The following is a 17,816-nucleotide window of genomic DNA, read 5'->3' as shown; positions in this document are numbered from 1 at the left end:
AGCTGACTTTGTGTGAGAGGCGGGGTGCACCCTGGACATATAGACAAACAATCCCTCCACATCCATCTATTTTCTATACCTAGAACCCACTGCACTGAACTGAACAAGGTTAAATGAACAAAATACATAGACACATTTTGGGCCATTCAGGGTGTTAAGATGCTAAAACATCTTAAAGCTGAGGTAAGAACCTAGTTTACGCACCAAAAAATCTCTGCTGGCCTCAACACTATCAGAAGCACTGACCTACATTTACAGCTTAAGTTGTAGTATTTGTTCTATGAAATTGTATTTATTCCCAACAGTCTATTATCTTCATCTTGTAGCGTGTCTCTTGGCTGCACTGCTTTCAGTACGCGTATGTATTAGATGTTTTTGTCCAATGAGATTTCAGCTTCATGTGTTGCCCTGTCAATGCAATCTGCCCATGGCCTTCAGAGTTAGGAGTGCTGGCCCATGTCACTTAAATAATATTAGTAACAGGGCTGTTTTTTCCCTTTTATTTGATTTATTTACACATTTTTTTTCAAGATTGTTCAATGAGTGAGTGAGTTTGCTTTTCATTTTTATATAGAATAAAACATGGGACACAAACAGAAAAAACATATATATATTTTTTGTCCTGTCCAGCCATTAGGGCAGATAGTATTGTTTATCTAAATACCCATACGTACTCAACAGATTTGCTCTACCAGGGAAAAGGGTAAGATGCTCTTTCCCTGTTATACAGAATTTATTTGACTTTATCTGATATTTTGTTGTTATGCAAATTTGGAGCGGTCGGACCGGAGCAGGAGGGGATAGAGAAGATGAGAAAAGAAAACAGAGGGGGCAGTGCGGGGACAAGAGCGGCACAATGCAGAGAGAGACAAGAACAACAGCAACAACAACAATTGCAACGACAATAACAAAACAACAGGACTACGTCAGGAAATGTCTGTGACGGCCATGAAGACCATGATGGAGACGACAAAATCATATCAACAACCACAGTAATAATACTGAATTGAAACAGTCATACGTATTAGTAGTAATAGCAGTAATGACATGATTAACCATGATAGTGAACATAATGACAATAACTGTAATGCACACAATTGTAATAACTATAATCATATTGTATTGCCGACATCACCGTCACTGTAATAAAACCAACAACATAATAACACCCTGGTTAACTCAGTGAGTAATATGGGGAAGTACCTATGTACTGCGTGTGTGTATATGCACAGGTATCTGTGCATATGTGCATGTCTTCATGTATATAAATGAAGAGACCGGCGAGAGACCACACCCCACAATGGCAGACGAGCACCGGGGGCCACACACAAGCAGGCCCAGAGACGCCCCCGCAACGAGAAAGGTCAGACCGGAAAGCCAGTAAAGTTACGGAGCAAACATGTCAACATCAGTGGTAGTAACTGAAATAACAGAAGAAATCACCAATATACTTTTCCTCAACATCTGTTCATCCCTCTCTATACCCGACGCCGTTGCATTACAAAGCATGTTGACGCACCGATGCAGCAAGTCGTCTTAGTCGTCAAAGGTCAACACTGTCTGTGATGGTTTAACTGGTTTGTAAAGCGAGACAGCTTGTAGGATGTGTAAATGAGTTCACTGTATTCAAGGGAGATCTGCACATGAAGAATTTTTTTGGCCCCACACTTTCATTAGAAGAGGTCATAGCGGATGTAGTAAGCACCACATCTTACACATCTACCAGTAATTTAGGCCGACCCGCCCAATTTTTCCAAATTATCTTGAACCGTTTGTGCAATTGAAATACTTGCCAAAATTTCTGAAACTGTAATGAAAAAAATAAAAGCCGAAGTACGTGGACAGTACCTGCGTGGACAGTAGCCTCCTTTGTTTTTGTATTAAACAGATTGGTGATCGACCACCTCCTCGTCATCCTTACAACTACGTTACAATGCTGTTTTTGTCCTTCATTATGGTCACGACAATCGAGCGATTGCAAGGAGTGCAGCCAATATTGAGCACATAGTGTATTCTTCCACGGCACACCACACTAACTAGTTCTCGTCCAGTATTTATGGACCAAAATTCAAGTTTTGAATTAATTTATGGCAGCACGTACGTATCGAAACGCCCTAACCCGAGGACCACACCGTACTGGCCCCAAACGTCACATTTTCTTTGATGTTCAATGTTTTTTATAGCTCCTTGTTGGCAATGTAAATCCAACACATTCAGCAAAAACCTGTAAAATTCAATTTTGTTTTTTTGAGTTGGTCTGTCATTTTACCCTCATACAGTAAAGAAATTAAATTAGCACTGTACTGTAGCTCACATAGTTATGCTAGCGTTGCTAATGTTTGTGTCCCACTGTCACTGTTAAGTTCTTTTGGACTTAAGCCAGCGTGCACTTGAAAAGGCTGAGAAGATTGTTAGAAGACGCTTTATCAACTCAACTCCAGTAGATTTCCTTGAGTTTTATTCACATTTCATGCTTGTCAATACCTGGTTTGCCTTGGGAAGAACAGAAGGTGTCTTCTAGAGCATTCTTCCATGGATGGTTTGACCTTTTGGGCCATTTCTTTTGGAGAAATTGCCTCCTACCTTGGTTGACTGCATATTTGTTTCTCAGTTGTTTTGGGCCACTCTTTTGCTCCAAATCCATTTTGCCATTCAGTGTTGTCAGCGCGTACTCTTGCGATCATATCAGCAATGCTGAAATATCTTTGAATAGCTTCTTCAACAGTTTGTTTTTATCTCCCTTCTGATCTGGTGGTGTTAAATTGGCTCTTGACTTTGCAAGTCCTACTTGAATCACTTGGTTTGTGTTCCATTTAAGATACAAGACCGTTCCGTGGGTTTTGTCACTGCTGTCGGCGAAAGTGATTTTATTCGGTCTTCCTTGCCAGGTATGGTGAAAGCTGCACATATTCCTCAGTTCCTTTCCTGCAGGCTTTGTCATCGTGGTTTGGGAGAACAAAGTTTTCCTTAGCTTTCAGAGCTTTGGTGTAACCGCTCCTCTCACTTTGGCCTGATCGCGCCCAAGGTTTGAAAAAGTATCCCGACTTTAAGATCTTTTTAATCTCTTGAATGGTTTTGTCAAGTTCCTCTATGCCATTGGGAGAGGTTGTGAGAGTCAACCTATCAGATACTTCAAGAACCTTGTGTTCTTGAACTACTTCTGAGAAGTCATCACAATGGTTTTGTCAAATCTTTCTTGACCGTTGGGAGAGGCCAAGATATCCGATACAGTGTTCCCTCGTTTATCGCAGGGAAATGTTCCCAAAATAGCCCGCAATAAGTGAAATCCGCAAAGCAGCAAACTATATTTTTGTACAATTATGTATGTTTTAAGGCTGTAAAACCCCTCACCATACACTTTATATACACTTTTCTCGGATCAGGCATTAACATTTTATTACATTTCTCTCCTGCTAAAAGTTTAATTAGCGATCAACTTATGAGACTGGACACAAGAAATTAAGTGACTCACTCGTATTCACTCCTCTCATCGTGGCTTGTCCTGGCGCGGCTAGGCTGTAGTGTTTTTGTATCCTAGTTAAAACATATTCCTCCTCGTCATCCTCCATGAACTGAAGATTCATTTACAGTATTCCAGGCGCACTACAGCCGCACTACTTCTGTCTTCACTCAGTATGTATGATCGCTAGCTGTTAGCGATCATACAATAGGAAACAGGCAGTCCTGCACAAAGGAGATTGATTGACAATGGTCTACAGCCAATCAGAACACAGAACACAATGGGCGGGTTCTCCCTTAGCCAATCAGGACTGTTGTGGCTCTATATTAATTGAGACCAACCGACACATCTGGACGGTCTTAAACTCTCACATGAGTATACAACACCCTCTACTGGTAGCAGTAGTAAATACAACAGACACATGCAACAGAGCACCGATAGCTCACTCAAATCCACCACAAGGACACAGAACACAATGCGCGTTCTTACATTGTTAAAATAACATGCACAGAAAAGTCAGCGAAAGAGCGAATCCACGCAAGGTGAACTGTGATGTAGCGAGGGAACACTGTACTTCAAGAACTGTGTGTTCTTGAACCACTTCTTGAGAGGTTGTCAGAATGGTATCCACATGGTTGTCGTCTTCAAAAACACCAACAAGAACACCAAACCATAAACAAAAGAAGGAACACTAAACCAAAAACAACCAAAGAGAAACTAATAGGGCGCACGTCTGAAGCAGCCAACAGGTGTCAGTGTAGGGGGTGACATATATAAGACTGCCTTCCGTATATCTTTCCAGCTGTTGTTCCTGGGCAACAACTTTGTATTGATTTCTTCTGTGTCTTCTTCCAAGTGCTCTTTTAAGCGCTATGTTTTCGTTTCCATCAGCCGTTTCAACTTTGAGTGAGTTCAGTTTAGTAATTTTTGCTTCCATTACTGTACAATAGTCCCCTATAGAGTCTAGCGAACTCTTCCCGGAACTCTTTATCTGTCATCTTTGTGAATAACTCTCCTTGTGAAGGAACTTTAGCAGCTGCCCACTGCTTTTTGAGTTCCTTTAGCTCTGAAAGTGGATCCTCCATTTTATTGGATTTCAGATCGTCCGATTTGGAACTTGGAACCTTTAAGATATTTCCTTTCCATCCATCAACTGCCCCATGGTTATAAATTGTTCCGTTGGTTAACAACTGTCAAGTTCTTTTGGATTTAAAGGAGACCTATTATACTCATTTTCGGGCCTTTGCATTGAGTTGTGGAACAACTTTCCAATTTTGCCAGTACAGAAGTTGATCGTAAACGGCGATTTATCTTTTTCAAAATGTCCGCTTTTAACATACAGCCCTGTATGCACACTCTATAATGCTACACAGACAACCAATCGTTTTTGTAAATAAAAATAAACACAGTTAAGACACTGATAAATTGTTACTTACAGCTTGCTCTTCTGACTCTTCAACACGACCAAGTTAACATTGGAAAGGCGTAGGACTTCAGCATGAGCATGTCTTTCTTTTGCTGGCGTGAAATCGGCAACGCCAACCACTGCTGCCTAGTGCTTGCCTCTTTCGGAAAGCTAAACAAAAATTAGCTTTCTCTCACAATCAAACTGGAGCCATTGCTAACATGGTAAACAGAGCAGGGGGAGGGCAGGCATCAGCATCAGAATCTCGGCATGCCCATATAAGGAAGTCTGGGTTGCACTGACGACAGTTGAACTAAGTGTTAAAAAGAGGAAAAGCAGGTCCCCTTTAAGCCAGCCTGCACGTGAAAAGGCTGAGAAGATTGTCGAGGAGGCCTTATCAAATCAACTCCAGTAGAATTGCTTGAGTTTTATTTTACACTTCAGCGATTTACAGGAGCTTGTCAGGTTAGGTCAGTGGTCGGCAACCCGCGGCTCCCGAGTCGCATGCCTTCAGCCTCCTTGTTGCGGCTCCAACGAAGCGGAAGAAATGTGTGTTTTCTAAAAGAGTTTGAAACATCAGACTCAACGGTAGTCTGTGAATGCGTCTACACTGCGTTCTGACTGCTGATTGGATGAGCAAGGGAAGGAGGATGGAGGCCAGTTTGTTCAGTCAGCGAGACACGAAAAAGACACCATAAGCTATCCATAACCATGAATACGTTCCTAAAAAGCAAATATCGGAACCTTCACTGCCAATGACGCTGGCTTAGCCACCCGTGTGCTTGATATGTGGCGAGAAATTAGCAAACAGAAAATGTAACATTGAAAGACTTTTTCAAAACAGGCACTCGACTTTTTCTGAAATGCACCCAAATGCAGACGGGCGTCAGAGAGCGATTTCAGAACTACTACAGAAGGTTGAGCAGAGCAAGTACTCTCAAGAAGTGCATGAAGGCCACGGTAGACCGGTCTCCTCTGGTTACCATCATTTGAGTAGTGCCTTTCACAGTCCACTAAATTTACCAATTGTTTACTTTGTACAACCACATCGCATCATATAGGTACATGAAACAAGTCCATCACATTTGTATCAGAGATTTGAAATTGATGCAGTTTTAGCACTCAAAACTCGACTCTAGTCAGAATTGCTGCTTTGTACACCAGCAGCAGCTAATCAGTAAAGCATTCATTTCTTGTTGACATACGGTGCTTCACACAGACAATTATTGCTACTTTATTAACACACAAGAACAATATAGGTTTCCCTATGCTACTATGGTTAAATGTTTATGTGACTTAAGTCGTATGGACAGTGCAGTGAATAACAAAACTTCTCTATTAGGGCTTAGTGGGGCCAGAAATGAGATGTCTCTCCTGTGGGACGGAGATTGCATTAGGGTTTAGAAAGAGGTCAGTGGGATTCCCTCAAAGCGACCAAAGAGTGTGAGGGATTACGGAAGTCTACAGAGAGCTGCTTTTCTTGCAGATTACGTTCAATCTGTTCTCAGAAACAACAGCTTCACACATACAGTATGTACTAGTATACTGCATATATGTATACTGTAAGTATTGAGAAGACATTGAAGCACATGTAACCTTACTTGTTACCTACTTACTTGTTGGTCTGCCAGTGGTACAGGAGAACCCCGCCCACTGAGGCGTGAGAGGGTAGAAAGACTGGTTCTAGCATGGAGACAAGACAAGCTCCTAGCATCAACCTCTTTAAAGTGCAGATGAGACATGAGAATAAACTTCCAGCTCTACCGGCTTCATCTGTCAATGCTAAACAGATATAAAGCGCAACAGGCAGTCTGTTACAAAGGATAGAATATTAAGGAAATGAATACAATTACATGGGTTAAGGCGTAACATCATGTATGCAGTCATCTTATTATTACGGCACAATGTTTCTTGACTTTACTGTTATACATCGTTATCCTTTTTTCACTGTTAGAGAATTAGTAACCTGGTTCATGTTAAATACAAGAAGTGAACAAATGATCAGTAATTGCTGAGAAGGGGTAGAACGAAATAATCTCCGTTTGTTCTACTCCTTTTCTGACAGGTTGAATTGTGAAAGTGTAGACATGTGATGTACTTCAATGTAACTTTGTTAAGTATGCTCCACACACACTAAACTAAACCTTCACTTACTGTAATTGAGATGCCAGACTGTGTCTACATCTGACCACAAGATGTCAGTGTTTACATATCAGCAACAAAGGGACCGCAATACAGTATAATTGTAATAATATTCCAATTTATCTACAAGAATGACAACAACCATAATAATAATAAATACATGATCTTAACTATATAGGGAGACTATATAACTATATAACTATATAATCTTAACTGATTCACTTCTGTGACGGTTAAGAACATTAATGTATGATGGCCGCAGTTTTACTTTGGTACGAATGATTTCTACTTCCTATGGAAAAATAGTATAATAATGGAAAAATAGTATTATATATTATTAAGTTATACAGTTGCAGGCATTGACTGCTATTTGTTTATTTCAGTCAACAAGGTGAGAATGTGCTGAGCATCTTAAAGGGACTTTGTGCAATACGCTAGAGTGATATTGTCAAATAAGAAAACATCTAAATAAAAAAACAAAAAACAAGAATGTTTCTGAATCGCCCTATCGTTTTCCTGCCATGGACCTTAGCCGTATACCATATGTGTATAAAGTGGCCAGGATGAAACAGCATCATAGTGCACACTTCAGCGAGAAGGATCACATTCCTACATGACAGAGGAAAGAAACACGTTTTGAAGAGATCTGCTGTTCCAGCTCAGAACTAGCGATGACACTAAATTTGGAAAGCAGTCAAAATAAGATGGGAAAAAAGAGACCTGTATAGTTGGTATAGTCTACTCTACAGATGTCCCTCCTCTCTCTCTCTGCCCGTTCTAACTCCATCTGACGAAGTTCGACACCCGTGTATTCCTGTTCATATAGGAATCCCTTTGGTTTTGTGCTGAAAGGAATGTTGCCATCACTTATTTCATGTGAAACAGGAGATATAAACGTGCCCAACAGTTGACAGCTGCCGGTGGCGTGCAGCGATATCAACAAAAACAAAACAGCGCTAAGAGATTGAGAGGTTTGATTTTTTTCAAGGAGGCATTTTTGTGATGCAAATGTATTAATTAAACTTTTGAACGCATATTGTTTAGAGAAACCGATGTCTTATTTAAGGATTGGGGATGATGGGCAAAATGTACACAAAAAAAAAAGACCGCATTCAGGTCACAGATCCTGTATATGATCACATTCTTTATTTGAGTAGAAAGGGCCTAGTATGATATATCACAAACTGCACATCTCATTACGGCCAAAATGCTTCATTTCACAGGCTGATTTAAAGCACCTGATTACACTTTGAGCTGATTAAACGAACAGACAGACTACATTGTCAGTATTGTTGCAGCTCCAGATCATGTGGCTGGCAAGAAGGGAGAAGTTTTATCTGCCTTTCTGTTGGCTTGCCCATATCTTCTGTAAAATAGCCATTAGATAGACAGCCTACCAACCGTCACGGCGTGGCGGAGTGTTTTGTTGGCGATGACCCCCAGATGCAGAGATGAGATCCAAGTCCAGATACAAACAAGTCTTTACTTCTTGTCAGCAGATGAGCGGAACAAGGAAACTAGCCAAAGGCATGTGTTACAGTCATGCACAAAACAAACTCGGAAGGCATGAGAAAAACAACCACATGCAGCTAACCTGAAACAAGCATAATGATGCGACAATAGAAGCTCACAGCTGAACTAAATAGATGGCAATGAAATGACGGCCAGGTGCGCAAAGGTAGAAAAGTAAAAGCGGCCGAGAAAAGAATGAAACAAAACAGGAAATATAACAAAATAAAAGCATGAAAAACCAAAACAAAAGGCATAGAAGGAAAAATAAGAAAACTGTCACGCAGGCTGACACACAGGGCATGACAGTACCCCCCCTTAAGGACAGATCCCAGACGTCCCAAAGTCCAGAGTCACAAAGGGTGGGTGGCGGGAGGACAGGTGGTGGGTCACCGGCGGGACCCGTCCGGGGGACGGCATGTGCGGCGAATCCAGCATCACTCCTCTGGGAGATGACCGGGATGGTAAGCCCACTGGAGATGGCAGGACCCCTCCGAGGGAAGGCCAGGTCGCCGTGACCCCCGGCCAAGGGGAATTGGAGCCGGACAGCCGCGAGTCATGTTTCATTGCATGGTATAACTGCTGTTTTACCATGCACATGACAATAAAACTCTCTTGAATCTTGAGTGTCTTCGACTGGGGTGGAGCCAGGTGAGGAACTGATGGCTGCTGGCCATCTGATGCTGATGGACTGAGGAGAGACAAGAACTCCAGTTGAAAACAGGCTGGCGTGTGGGCAACGCCAGGACAGGAACTGAAGAGGGCGGCTAGCATGTGGGCTGAGCTGGGACAGCAGGAACTGAAGACGGCTGTTGAGTAACTGAAGACTGAGCAGGAGATGGCACGTCCGCCTGGCGTGAAGGCAAAGAATGAATCGGCATGTTCTCCTGGCGTGAAGGCAAAGCAGGGAGCAGCACGTCCACCTGGTGTGAAGGCGAAGCAGAGAACAGCACGTTTGCCTGATGTGACAGTGAAGCAGGGAGTGTCTCGTCTACCTGACGTGACGGCAAAGCAGTGGCAGAAGGAGCGAGCTGTGCGTCCTGGCTTGAAGGCAAATGAGCGAGCTGTGCGTCCTGGCTTGAAGGCGAAGGAGCGAGCTGTGTGTCCTGGCTTGAAGGCAAAGCAGCGAGCTGTGCGTCCTGGCTCGAAGGCAAAGTACTGAGTTGTGCATCCTGACTTGAAGACAAAGCAAGAAGCGGCACATTTGCCTGGCATAAAGTCGAAACAGGTGAGCAGTATGTCCGCCCGGCGTGAAGGCGAAGCAGAGAGCAGCACTTTCGCCTGACGTGACGGCAAAGCAGAGAGCGTCTCGCCCGCATGACATGATGGCAAAGCAGGGGCAGAAGGAGCGAGCTATGCATCCTAGCTTGAAGGCAACGGAGCGAGTTGTGAGTCCTGACTTGAAGGCAAAGGAGGAAGTGGCACGTCCGCCCGGCGTGAAGGCGAAGCAGAGAGCAGCACGTTCGCCTGAAATGATGGCGAAATAGGGGGCATCTCGTCCACCTGTGTGACGGCAAACCAGGGGCAGAAGGAGCGAGCTGTGTGTCCTGGCTTGAAGGCGAAGGAGCGAACTGTGCGTCCTGGCTTGAAGGCAAAGCAGCGAGTTGTGCGTCCTGACTTGAAGGTGAAGAAAGAAGCGGCACATCCGACTGGCATAAAGTCGAAACAGGGAGCAGCATGTCCGCCCGACGTGAAGGCGAAGCAGAAAGCAGCACTTTCGCCTGACGTGACGGAGAAGCAGAGATCGTCTCCTCCGTATGACGTGACGGAGAAGCAGAGAGCGTCTCGTCCGCATGACGTGACGGCAAAGCAGGAGCAAGAGGAGCAAGCTGTGTGTCATCAGCTGCACAGCTGATGGTACTAGGCCCACCTTCCAAAGGTGGATTCCAGACATCCTTCACCGCCAACACCGGAACCAGGCAAGGGTGGAGGGAGGCTTGGTGCCGGGACCGGCTTGAGACGACGTGCAGAGGGCATCGGACGGGTCTGAGGCTTGAGACAACATGGAGCGGGCACCGGACGCGTCGGAAGCTGACGTGGTGCACACTCCGGGGACATCAGGAGCTGACGTGGTGCGGGCTCCGGGGGCATCAGGAGATTATGTGGTGTGGGCTGTGGGAGCGTCGAGAGCTGGGCTTGATGTGGAGAAGGAGCCGTAGTGGCGTGAGCCATGGGCCGGCGCTCAGGAACAGCATGTTGCTGCTGCACCTCGGCATGGCGTGGTCAGGAGAGAGGGAGTAACTGCACCTCGGAACGGCAAGAAGACCTTGTTGGAGTGAAGCGAGGTGTGTGCTTGCCGTCGTGAAGGGGCTGGTGTGCGATTGGTGGCGCAGGGGTACACAGAGTCCAAGGGGACCAGCTTTCTGTCAGGCCCCCACACCATCGTCTCCCGCTCCTCCGGTGTGTACCGAGCTGTCTCGGCCTCCTCCACCTTGAAGATCTTCTTGGTCCAAAGAATGTACTCGGTGAGGTCGTCTTGTGGTCGGATCATTCTGTCATGGCGTGGCATGGTGTTTTGTTGGTGACGACCCCAAGATGCAGAGACGGGACCCAAGTGCAGATACAAGTCTGTAATTCTTGTCAGCAGATGAGCGGAACAAGGAAACTAGCCGAAGGCATGTGTTACAGTCATGCACACAACAAACTCGGAAGGCATGAGAAAAGCAACCATATGCAACTAACCTGAAACTAGCATAATGATCCGACAACAGAAGAAGCTCACAGCTGACCTCCTTGATCGCAAAAGCAGGGAAGTAAAAGCGGCCAAAAAAAGCACGAAACAAAACAGGAAATAACAAAATAAGAGCAGGAAAAAATGAAACTAAAGACATAAGGAAAAATAAACAAAATGTCATGCAGGCTGACACACAGGGAATGACACAAACAATGCAGAGCGTGGAATTTGGTTGATTAGATAATGGATTCGGTTGCTTTGCTGCATGCATTCACGAGCACTAAATTATTTTTTCTTTTCAATCTTACGTGTGACGGCGGTTTTCTGACAATCGACTAAAATATGGACTTGACACGGTTGACTCCTTTGGTGCAAATGCTCACTTTTATGGCTTTGTGACCTTGAGGATCTTTGTTTGAGATCAAATACCGCCCTCCTAGAGAAATAGTGTGCATTGTATTGAGGCTGACATGTGCATACAGCATACTATAATGTTCACAGACTGCCTTGTTAATAATTCAGTATGCACTTAATTGTATCTTACTGTTTATTTCAAATTAAATCGAGTGTGCTGGAAATAGACGCATTCACGGCTATGCCTTCCTCGCCTCAATTGATCTCTCTTCTCTGCTTCGTGTTTGTGACCTGATGACATTTCCTCATCCTCATTTTTGACCTGCGCTTGGTTTATATTTGCTTACAGTATCACAAAAAAGTAGCAACAGAGTGAGTACACCTCACAGTGAACGTGATCAAATTGTGTCCAAAATGTGAATATTTAATGTGAGCACCACTGTTATCTAGCACTGCCCTTAATCTTCTTGGACATGGAATTCACCAGAGCTGCATAGGTTGTTTACTGCAATCCTTTAGCCACTCCTCCATGGGGAGGACCGTGCCCCAGCCAAAGGCCGTGATACTACCACCACTGTGCTTGACTCTATTGGCTAAAAAGTGTACTTGGCCATTTTCAGTTGAGAGTAAATCTGCACTAAAGTTTAAAAATGTCTATAGTATTGTCCCTTGTATAATGAAAGTTGGGAGAAAAGTCACAGGTAACTGTGGTTAAATCATGGTGACAAAACCTGGAGAGTCACTAAATTGGGACTTTCCATTCTGTCCATACAGTGTCAGGGAGGTGCAGACCTGTTTGAAGACCCCTGTGCCCCCCTGGCCCCTTACCACCCACCTTTTGGGCTCCATGGTTCTGTGGGATCCGGGTGTGCAGACACTGTTAGCCTGAGAGCCTGATCAAAGCTGGCTCTTTCTGCCTGAGTGATTTCCGCAGGATTAAGGATTAGGGAGACAGGAAGCTGGGAGAGGCACACAGACAATCTGGGAGAGACAAAAAAAAAAAAAAAAAAAAAAGGACGGTGATGCTTATGGAGAGTGAAAATGTTGAGGAGGGGAGGGTCATGAGGGCCTGGCAGAGAACATCTTGGGAAAGAAATTAAGAGACAAAGAGCATGCCAGTACGAGGATGTACCAAGAAATGTGCCCGGCCCTTTCTCAAGCATAATACAATACAGGCTAAAGTTACCTTACAAGAAAAAGAGCATTATCATTTTCTTTCAATGGGTTTGCTTGAGAAAGATCTCCTTGCAGGACTTAACTTGAAATCTGTGAGGAGGCTGAACCGGGATAAGAAAAAGGGAATCTGATTTAAGATGGAAAAGTAGTCAACAAGATTAAGCCACAGGAAGTTTTATGGTCAGCTAATAATAAGCAGACCACTTGGAAATGAACAGGAAAAAAACAATGAGAAGCTAGATGCCTCTATTTACTATAGCACTCAAGTACTTTAACACCTCAACACTTTAGCACTCAAGCATTTCAAGGTTTTGTCACGTGCACAAGGTACTATGCTTATTGTTTGACGGATTTTATTTATTTTTCTTCTTTTATGTCAAACGTTATCGTTAATGTACTTAACACCAACCTGCCCTTAGGGACTGAAGATGGAAATTAGCCAATGGCTATAATCTTACATATCTACATGAACATGTTCATCAATATGCACTGTCCCTGTCCTTAAATAAACAAACCTACAAATCTATCGGGTCCTCTAAGTGGACCTCCACCAAAGCTGAACAATCATCAAGAATCGTGATACAGAAAGCGATGCTGTTCCACTCCAGTCATGTATGTGGCAGTAATGTGCTGCGCTGCACTGAAAAGGAACGTGTGTGCCTTTGGCTGGTGCACCACCCCGCAAAGTACCTCGCTAACCAATTACCCTACCGTAAATCCTCTAATTACAGTACAAGTATAGCCATTTATTTACGTAAACCACACGGAGGGGGTGTTAATTGGAAGCAGGCGATAACTGGAGGCTGTTATTAGCTAAATTTGCAAGATCATTTTATATAACAAGGCAATTTACTTTGAATAATGATTTTTCAGCGCACGACAACTGTGCTTGCAGACATAAAATGTGGTTGTAATCGAGGTATTAAGAGAGGTACCTGTATTTCTTTAACCGGTAAATACATTACTGTGGTTTCTCGCTGAAATGATACAAAACATAAACAGTGATTTAATATTATGTCAACCCAGTCCACAAAATTACACTTTTTTTTCATAATTTGTTCAACAAAACAGTCATATAATGTACAAATATAAAGTTACTGTTTATTTATGTGAGTGTCTGCAGTGGTGAGGAACTGTACTGCATCACAGCGGCAGCTGCTTCTAATATTTATCCACGAGTTGGCAGTTGTACAACATTGCAAATTACAACAACAATAATGAAGATATCGTTAAATTGGTGCCTCTCACTGTATTGTGACAGAAATTGTGACGCAGCTGTTGTATTGGCTCTCGCTGGAATGTGTGTGCAGGTGTACCTAATGTTGTGTCCGTTGAGAGCACATGTTGGAGCAGTTATATAAGATAACGGGGTATAATGTGGATGAGAAAGACTGGGGATAACACGCCACTTGCTTGCGCTGACCGGATTTGAGAGAGTCATCTGACAGCTGAGGGAGAGGCAACGTTGCTCATCCCTCACCAGAGGTGCTCTTGCATTGCCGGTTAATTAGCCCACAGCTCGTGATGCTGGGGTTGGTGTCCAGGAAATTTCATTACACCACACACTCCCTGATAGCCAATCCTTGGGGATTTTTTTTCTCTCTCTCTGCTCCACTTCTCCTTCAGCAAGTTTATGAGTTCACAAGAAGGGAATGAGCGTGAATAGACAATTTACAACATCTGTGTGAGTTGTTGCTCCATCCATCTATCCATTTTCTATACCGCTTGTCCTGCTTAGGGTTGGAGGTGAAGTGGAGCCTATCCCAGGTGACTTTTGGGGCAAGACACAGGGTAAACCCTACACATGTTGCCAGTTAATCACATGACACATATAGACAAACAACTAAACAACTATTCTCCCTTATTGATACTTATGGGCAATTTACAGTCTCCAATTAACGTAACATTCATGCTTTTGGGATGTGGGAGGAAGCTGGAGTACCCGGAGACAACCCATGCATGCATGTGAGTTCTTCAAGAGATGGCCAGAGGCACTTCAGCTTGCTCAAAAGATGTTGCTTTTCTATATTTGGCCAGCAGGAACTCAAAAAGCATGATGGGAGTCGGCATCACTCCCATTGCTGGGAGTGCTTCCGGCTTCCTAGCATGCTTTGCGGTACTTGTTTTGTAAAAAGTTGCTGAAGTTATGTGTTTAGAGTTAATGTAGCTGTTTATTCTTCACCTTAGTAGTAGTAGTTGCACTGTCTGTGTTTACTTATCTGTTAAATGCTGTGCTATGTAGTGACCCCGCTGTTCATTTCACTGTGTGACAAGCTCACTGAAAGTTTAGTGTTGTCCTAGCAAGTGCCTCTGAACTCACCCAGGCTTTGTGGGACTGCACTTACACTAAACTTGGATGTCCAGTAGGGGGCCTCAAAAAATGGGTGCATTCATGGTTAGGTTAAAATGACCTTTGGGACGTTAGCTATGCTAGTATGGTTCGCTTGTGTGCAAAAGAGCATGCATAAATGACAAATATGTCCGAGAAAGCTCTCGCTTCTCTGCTCTCCCCTCTGTGTATGTGACAACGGCAAGCTTTTTGTCAAATCTGAGTTGGTAAAAGCTAGAATAAAAATAGCCTACCTGTTCAACCCAGCAGACACTTTCGTTTGGAATCTATAAGTTAGTCACAAAAGCTGTCCAGGCAAATCTTTATGCATGTGTTCTTTATTGCGCAGCCTTTGGTCCCATGACAAAAATACCAGCAATGGCACTAAAGTGCGTACCAAAGTTTCTTTTTTATTAGATTTTTTGCTCCGGACCAGTGTACCAAACCACAAGACAAAGAAAAGAACCACCCATTAACACCCTGTAGAACAGCCTTCAATTACTTCCTGCTTTTTAACCAATGGCAATCAAGAAAGTGGTCCCACACTGTCACAGAGACAGTTGGCACGGAAACAGCACATTACACCATCGTCCAACCCCTCCCTCCCTCTGCTGTCGTCATCACTCACCTCCCTTCCCTCCTGCCCTCCCTCTCTTTGTTTTTTTTCCATCATTAATGAAATCATAAGTGATGCACGCCTTCATCCTACACAACCGCACACACCTCCATTGCCGCCAGGAGGGGCTCAGCATCCTTAATGGAGAGTCATCACTGTAGCATGATAGACACATCATGGATGCTCTCCTTTCACATTCTCTCATGATTTAATCCTGACCACTTCCCCTTTTCTCTCTCTCTCCCGCTCTCTATCCCTGCTGCTGCTGCTGCTGCTGCTGGCTCCTCCCTCCATTTTTGCCCTGCACACACACAAACACACGCACACACACACATAACACACACACACACACACACACACATATACACGCCCTCCACCCCCATCGCTGCAGTGTCTCAACTGCCTTGGAGCAAACAGGGAGAGGATACAGACGTCTTATAAAAGGCACAGAAAAGAAAGGGAGATGTATGTTTATGTGTGTGTGTGTGTGTGTGAGGAAGATATGAAGATGAAGGATTAAAGGGTGGATTTGCTCAGAGCCGCTTGCTCTATCCCTCGGTCATCTGCAGTATTCTTTGTAAATGGATGCTGGCTTATGAACACGGTAAGTAAGCATAACTACTTCACACTGTACGGCATAGCTAAGGTGGGTTTGGGACACAAAGAAGGGACTCTTTGGTGGGGAGACAAAAAAATGATGATGATGCCACCAAGGCAGCCTGCTTGGCCGCCTCCCCCCTCCTCCACCACCCTGCTACCCTGTGCTATCCTTGCTATTTGACTCCACCAAAGTCCTGATGGGATGCTTTTCCAACATTACAGTGCTTAAATCCTGCATTTAGCTCATGAAGGACAAGTAGAGGATGTGTGTGTGTTTCTCCAGGCCTGTAAGCTAAGAGATCTGATGTAGAAGAAGAAGCACACATTATCATGTGTTGGGGCGACCACAATGAGCTTGTGCAGTTGGAGGAATGGGTGCTTTAAAGCGACACGGACCGTCGTTTAGTTGGTTTATGGGTCATGGCAGCAAAAGACAAGATGGAAAACCGGATGATTTTTGCACCCTTTCTGCTTGTTGTCATCAATATGACTGTTTTTTTTTATTTAGACAGAAAGAGTGCAGGGAAAGGGTGGGAGGTTAACAGTAAAGGAGGCAAATGGGGCAGAGGGGCGGAGGTTGTAATGCTGCAGAGAAAAAAAAATTATATATATATATAAATAAAAAAAAAATTCTCTAACGATGTTGTTTTGCCAAATGCTAGCTTACACATGCAGACAGGCCCTCAGACGTCAAGGCAAAAATGGTGGCTAAAGTCTACAGTGCTTCACAAAATGGATCAGGAATATTAGATGTAACGTGGCGTGCTCTGGGTTCATCAAAAAGGATATTGATTGATGTCTTTCTAGCGTTCCTTTATGCTGGGGGTGGGTGGGGGGGGCCCTGTTCTTAATCAAGCAAGTCAGACGTTGCATCTGTTTGTTTTCCAAAAACTCATCATTAGCATCTATTGCGTCCACTTGGCACGTCACGCTCCCTTTCTGATGAGTTCAATATGTACCAAATAACATTCACGGAGCTATGAGGCTGCATGCTTTCCAGAAATGACATGCCTGGGAGAAGGCTACGCGTGTGCGTTCGTGTGCGTGTGCGTGTGTGTATGTGTGTGTGAGACAGGCTGTAATGGCAATTACTAGTAGGAAGGAAAAACCATGGGAAATAACACCATCCGTATCGGACTATAATTCATTTGCCTTTACAGTCTGGCCAACCAAGGTCACATCCACTGTGATAAAGGCTCCAATCACGAAGATCTGATTCACTTTTGCTGAGTGTAACACTTGTAATGTCTAAGGGTGCAATGGTATATGCAATTTTTTGTCTACGGAACATTCAGTGCGGTACAGAAGCGCACCGGGTTTCCACACAGTACATATTGAGAGAGGAACAGGCATTTTACTCCGCAAAACAAATACAGTGCAGCCCAGCCTTTGGATAGCGGGAGTCATGGGTAGCGATCGTGCCAAGGAGCAGCCAGAGCCAGACCTTGAAAACCCTTGTCCATCGTCGACTCCTGTTAGTGAACACTTGGGCATCCTAGTGAAATACGTAAACGGAAAAAGATGAGTGGATAAGATAAAAGCGGTGTTCAG

General features: G+C 44.1%; 1 protein-coding gene across 3 annotated transcripts in view; it reads left to right on the top strand.

Annotated features, from left to right (window-relative positions):
* Positions 1–16,008: 16,008 nt before the first annotated feature.
* Positions 16,009–17,816, top strand: part of gnaz (guanine nucleotide binding protein (G protein), alpha z polypeptide) — a 34,395-nt gene continuing 32,587 nt past the window's right edge. For all 3 annotated transcript variants that reach the window (XM_054756333.1, XM_054756335.1, XM_054756334.1), the window contains exon 1: positions 16,009–16,269. The gene's annotated coding sequence lies outside the window, so the exon portion shown is untranslated. The remainder of the gene's footprint in view (positions 16,270–17,816) is intronic.

Source organism: Dunckerocampus dactyliophorus, chromosome 17 (assembly GCF_027744805.1).
Source record: "Dunckerocampus dactyliophorus isolate RoL2022-P2 chromosome 17, RoL_Ddac_1.1, whole genome shotgun sequence".
Classification (NCBI taxonomy): domain Eukaryota; kingdom Metazoa; phylum Chordata; class Actinopteri; order Syngnathiformes; family Syngnathidae; genus Dunckerocampus; species Dunckerocampus dactyliophorus.
Note: the sequence above shows the minus strand (reverse complement) of the source record. Positions and strands in the feature narration are given on the sequence as shown.